The sequence below is a fragment of the Oppia nitens genome, unplaced genomic scaffold, assembly GCF_028296485.1.
Source record: "Oppia nitens isolate AA-2021 unplaced genomic scaffold, nextdenovo-longstitch-racon4-pilon3 scaffold26_pilon_pilon_pilon, whole genome shotgun sequence".
In the NCBI taxonomy this organism is placed as follows: domain Eukaryota; kingdom Metazoa; phylum Arthropoda; class Arachnida; order Sarcoptiformes; family Oppiidae; genus Oppia; species Oppia nitens.
In genome coordinates this window covers 1,090,238-1,097,500 of record NW_026533206.1, presented here as the reverse complement: position 1 = coordinate 1,097,500, position 7,263 = coordinate 1,090,238, and positions in this window count along the sequence as shown.

Genomic DNA, 7,263 nt, shown 5'->3' with positions numbered 1-7,263 from the left:
ATTACATAATTTTAATTTTAATGTTATTTTTATATAAATATTAACTTAATTAATTGTTAAATTTTTAGTTATAATAATTAGAAAATTGATTGTATTTTTTATAATTAAAATTTTAAAAATTATTAATAAAACTTATTGTTTAATGTATAAAGTACTTATTGTTTTACTAAATTTATTTATCTTAGCAATTTAATTATATAACTATTTAACTTGTAATATGATTGCTGTCTTTTGACAAATAAGTAACTTTTTTGTTGAATATTTTAATTAAAATAATATTATTATATTTTTATTTTTTTCATGGTATTATATATTTTATTTATTTTTAATTAATAATTAGATTCATATAAGTTTTACAAAACATAATAACATTTTTAACTGTTTAAAAATGATTTTAGGGGGGGTCATTTGGCTTTTTTACCTATTTATTAAAATTATGTTAAAATAGTATTTATAAATATTGATTAATATGTATTGAAAAATAAACAATATGTATATAAATTTATATATATATTTATATATTTATATACTGTATATATAGTATATAAGGTATATTTATAGTTCATATAATATGTTTTATGTTTAAATATTAAAAAAAACTTAAATTTTAACAAAAAATAAATATTTAAAAAAAATAAAAATTGTATAAAAGTGTAAAAATGTAAAAAAGTATAAAATTGAAAATATTTTTAAATTTTTTATTTATAATTTAAAAATTATTAATAGAAAACTTAACATAAGTATTTATTGTTTTAATAACTTCTTATACTATCTTAAACTTATATTTAAATTGTAATATGATTACTCTTCAACAAATAGGTAATTTTTAATTTTTTTTAGTTTATTTTAATTAAAATAATGTTATTTTTTTGATGAGTTTTAACGTTATTTTAACTATTTTTAATCAATAATTAGATTCTTATAAATATTAAAAATATAAAAACACTTACTAAAATAGTATTAACTAAAATTAAAATTAAGGGGGGGGGGTCATTTCTCGTCGTTTTTAAGCGACAATTTTTCCAATTTGGTCAAAAAGTCTGGGGGGGGTAAAATCCCAATTTCTCGATATTAGGGGGGGGGGTATTTTGGTCTTACCCCCCCTTACTTAACCCTGATATTAATATACTTGATATATTAATATAATATATTGATAAACTTGAAAATATATTTTTAAAATAAAATTATTAATTTGAACTTTAATTTATTAAATTGAATCTTTCAATTATTTTAAATAAATAAAAAAAATATATGTTTATCTATAATGTATTATTATATACATAATTATTATAAACTACTTGTTTGTTATATACAATATATATTTATTTATGGATAAATACGTGACTATTAGTAAATAATTTGTATAATTTATATTTCATATAAACTTATTGTTATTATTAAAATATAAGTACTTTAATAATAATTATATTATAAAGAGTACATAATTTTAAAGTTTGTTGAGTAACTATTGGGTTAAAAATTAATAATTAACTTATATATATATACTGTTTTATAATTTATATATTGTTATATATACTGTTATATACCATATATATATATAGTATATATATATATATAAATATAACTAAATTTTTCAACAGCCATATGAGTTTTCATGTAATAATTATTTTTGTTAAAAAAAGTTATATTTTATTTTTTAAACATTAAATTACAGGTAAATATTAAAATATAGATTTAAAATATTATTATATGTTTTGTTTAGACAACAAAAAACATATACACAGTATTTAATTATACGGTTAAATCAAATTTTTGCGGAATATATATATATATATATATATATCGGTTATTAGTTTACCGATAAAATATAAACAACAAAATATTTTTTTTTATTTGATTTGATTTAATATTTGATTTTATTAATAACATTAAAATAAATAAATAAATTGAATATTGTTTTTGAGTTTATAATTTTAAAAAAAAATTAATAATTTTTTAAATTATAATTAATAAATAACATTATAAAATACATTAAAAAAAATAAATGATAGAAATTTTATTTAAAAAAATAGTAATTTCTCAAAACATTGTATTGAATTGTATTTATTTATTTAATAATAAAACAAACATTACAATTACTAATAAATATTAATATTGATTTATAGCATTTATTGTAACAAAAAAAAAACATATCTAACACAATATCTAATTAAACGGTTAAATCACATTTTTTTTGCGGGAAATATATATATATATATCGGTTATTAGTTTACCGATGAAATATAAACATAAATAAAACAAAACAACAAAAATCTAAAATTTTTAAAATAAAATTTAATTTCTAGTGTTTCTAAAAAAAAAATCTTATTGTTTTTTTTGGCCCATTTTTTTTAAGGGACAAACTGTACATCTCTTAGCCCTCTCTCTCTGTATTTTGGCTGTCATCGGGTACTACCAGTCCAGCCGAGTGACCGATATTTGGTCTAAACATTTGGTCGATAATAGTCGCCGACGACTTGTTTGCCGGGCGTATCGGTTATGGGTTTCAAATTTTGCCGATAATATACGGAATCAATAACTAGTTTAATAATAATAATAATAATAATAATAAGTTTATTATATATTTAATTAAAAAAATATATATATATATTTATAGTTTATTAATTTTTTTATTATTATTATTATATCTAACTATTGAACATATGTTTTGAAGCAAAATTTTCAATTATTTGATGTCCTATAATGTTGTAATTCAATGTTATTTTAATAAAAAAAAGTAATAAAACAATAGTTTTTATTATATAAATTAATTATTTAAACTGCTATTATAAATATTGTAACTATATATTTTTAATTGCAAATTTTCATAATATAATAATCAAATATTATACTATTTTTAAACAATTTATTTAAAAAAAATAGCATATAGTTTTAAATTAATTGATTATTAATATTTTTAAAAAAATTTTATATTGTATTACATTTTTTAGTGAATTATAAATATATATTATTACTTTTTTTCTAGTAATACAATATTAAATTTTAACAAAATTAATTTTATAAATATAAATTAAATAGTTAAAAAAATTTTAATAAATAATTTATTAAATATTATAACTACTATTGTAATTATTTATATAATTGTATATTAAGATTATATAAAATATTTTTTTTTGTTTATCTATAGTTTTCTATTAGTATTCTAGTTTCGTATGGATTTAATTATAAAATATTAAATTTAAAAAAAATTACATGATTTAAATTAAATAAAAATTATATTAATAAAAAAATATAAATATTGAAAACTATTTTTTTAAAAAAAAATATTTATAACTATGTATGACTAATACTGTAATATATAAATAATTTAATATTTACTAAACATTAGTAAAAAAAATACGAGACAATTATTTAAATAAAATTTTTAGTTAACTAAGTTTGTTTTATAAAAAAAAAACAATTAATAGTATCAGTTTTTCATAAATAACAATTTGATTTAAAAAAATATTTTTAAAATATATTATTATTACAATACATTTAAGTATAAATTAGAAAAATATAAACAATTTTTCTTAACTATAGTTTATAAATATTATAGTTAACAAAAAATAAATGTTAGTAAAAATATGAGACAATTTGTTAACTAAATTTCTAAACAAATAATTTTGTTGTATTTTTTCAAATCAATTAATAGTATTAATGTTTTGTAAAAAATAGTCATTTGTTTTAATAGTATTTACAGTATAAATATATTTCATATAAATAAAATTTATATAATTATTTAGATTTCAATTATTATTTAAAATACTTAATTATATTAAGTTTTATATATGAAAAAAATAAATTTAAATAATTTCTGATAACTTATTTAATATTTGTATTTTTTTAAAAAATAATAAATTATATTTATCTATAATTATAATAATAAAAGTTTTATTAGTTATTAAATTAATAGATATGTTGTTTAACATCACAACTGAAGGTACAATTAATAATAATATTGTTTTTTTCAACTTTGTATTTACAAAATTATAAAGTTTATAAAATTAAATTTTTAGATTTCATTAATGTTATGATTAATACAATTGGTTTTATTATTATCACATCCACTGACAGTCAGACAACATTTACCGATAATATAACACAAATTAAATCAAACATAACAACAACAACTGTGGGTAAGTATATAAAAAATTTAAAAAAAAACTAAATAAAAATAATATAACTAAAAAAAAATCTTATTTAAAAAAATTAATTAGATTTCATTAATGAAACAACAATTACCAATGACTTGAATATTACATCACCTTTCAGTAAAATTCCCGGTAAATTAACTAAAAAGTTAAACATCAAATTAGACCGTCTAATAAATAATAATATAAATAAAAATAATAATAATAATATTAATAATAATAATATTAATAATATTAATAATATTAATAATATTAATAATATTAATAATATTAATAATAAAAATAAAATAATATTAATATTAATAATAATAATAATAATAATAATATTAATAATAATAATAATAATAATAATAATATTAATAATATTATTAATAATAAAATAATATTAATAAACTACTAGAAAATAAGTTTTAATGTTATACAGTATATATATATATATAATAATAATAACTTTTTAATTATATTTTTAATTAAATAGGTGAAATAAAAAGTACTAATATGTTGTACATCACATGGATTACTGTTTGCATTGCAATGACATTGATGTTAATATCGGCGATAATAGTTGTCATCATTTATCGCAAACAAAATGTCAAAAAAAACACATTAATGACTACTCAATGGTATTATATGGACAACACTTGCGAACCAACTGTTATTATTGATAGCAATGATTTGATTCAACCGTTTGATAACCACAACAACCTTAGGTGTGGACCAAACACTTTGATTAGACATCAGTTACGATATCAACGACAACAACATATGATTGCGAAATCAAAGCAATTAATACAACAAAAACATTTTTATAGACAATATTATACTATTTAAAAGTTTTTATTATTATTTAAAAAAATAATATTTAAAAGTTTTTATTATTATTTAAAAAAAAATAATAATTAAAATCATTTTAATATATGTTTAAATTGTTTATGAAATAATTTACTAATAATAACTCAAATCAAATTACTTAATACATTAATAAAGTTAATAAAAACTAAATAAATAGAGATATAATAAAATATTTAATTAATTAATTATTTAAAACAGTTTTAATAATCCAATCAATCTTTTTGGACACTCGTATAAAAGTCATATAAGTTTCTGGATCAGCACTGAGACAACCGCCAGCAAGTGGTTGACCCAAAAAACCTTTGGCTACACCTATAAGTACGGCCCGATCGATGACACCATAATCACTACTAACACCACCCGAAACATATTGAATCAATGGTCCGCCAGAATCGCCCTAATTATTATGATATAAATTATATAATATATATATATGTATAATATGTATATATATTCAAAACTAATTTGTTTTATCAGACAAAATAAAATGATAACTTATTTAATAATTTTTTGTTTTAAATTTCAAAAAAAAATAAATATTATTGAAACATACTATACAAACAGCCAGTCCTCTACCGTTTGGATACCTGAGTGCTTGTATTTGATTACCCCATAAATCATGTCTATTATTATTATTATTATTATTCAATGTTTTCAATAATTTCAACCAACCCGTCCTCAACGGTCCCGGATTACTGACTTCACGATCAATATAACCAAAACCAGCAAACAGTGCCAACTCTTCAACGGTATTAACAATATGACTGTCGGGCAAACAAATACTGTTAACCGTATAATACCTGCCATTCATTGATCTTTGAATCCCTAAATGACTATTCAGTTTCAATAGCGCGATGTCATACATCTCTTTCGTATTAATCGTATAGTTTGGATGTATAAACCATTGGTTAACACCGTATGTATGCCTATTATCTCCCATATCCTGAACTGTTCGAACAGTTATAGTTTTATCGGAACTGTTATATGATTTGTTATATATATATATATAACAAAAATGTAAATTTAAGTAGAAAAATAAATTTTAATTGTTTTATTTTTTTTTTAAATAGGTTATATCATACTCTATACAATGCGCTGCTGTTATAATCCAATTGGTGTTTAGTATAACACCCGTACATTCATCGCTATTTTAAATTGTTTTTTGAATAGTATTAAATATAATATAAAATATAAAATAATAATAATAATTAAAAATTGCAAAAAAAATAACAAATTAACAAACGTTGAAATCGGAATAAATCCTAAAAAATAATATTTTGCATAAATATATACAATCCATGGCCACTCTCCCGGTTGAGCTAACCGTCCGTTTTGTACACTTGTAGTCACATTTGATGACCACTTGAAACAGTTTTTTGTAGTCAACAGTGACTGCCGTCCGATACCACACGTGTCGAGCGTTACGTTCGGATAGTGTTTGATCTGTGAGTGAATGCAAACACTGAACGACACCAATACTGATGACAACAATACTATTAATAATAAATAATTATATATTTAAATAAAAATATTTTATAGTTTAAGTTTATTAAGTTTTTTTATTATAAAAAAAAAATCATATAAAACATTAACAAACATAAGATTAGCATAAATTTCATTATGATGTGCTTTAGTCGTAATTCTATGTTATTTTAATAAAAGTTATTAACAATACTTTTTATATTATGTAAATTAATTTATTTAAACTGTTATTATAGATATAGTAATTATTTTTTAAATATTAAATTAAATATTATATAATACACATAATATTATAATAGTTTTAGACAATTTATTTATTTTTTTAAATATAACAAATAGTTTTAAATTTCTTAATTGATTTTTATTCTTAAAATGTTATTTACATTTTTATATATTGTATTACATTTTTTTTAGTGAATTATAAAAATATTTTATTACTTTTTTTTCTAGTAATACAATATTAAATGAATTTATTAAAAACACAAAAAAAATATTAATAGATAATTTTATAAAGTATTATAACTAATATTGTATTTATTTCTATATTTGTATATTAAGATTATATAAAATATTTTTTTTTATTTATCTATAGTTTTCTATTAGTATTTTAGTTTCTTATTGATATAATTATAAAATATTTATAAAATAATATACATTAAAAAATCATATGATTTAGATTAGTAGTAGTAGTAATAACATTAATAATAATAATATTAATAGTGATGGTAGTAGTGATTGATATTAGTTATTATTTTGTTTGATTTAATATTTGAAT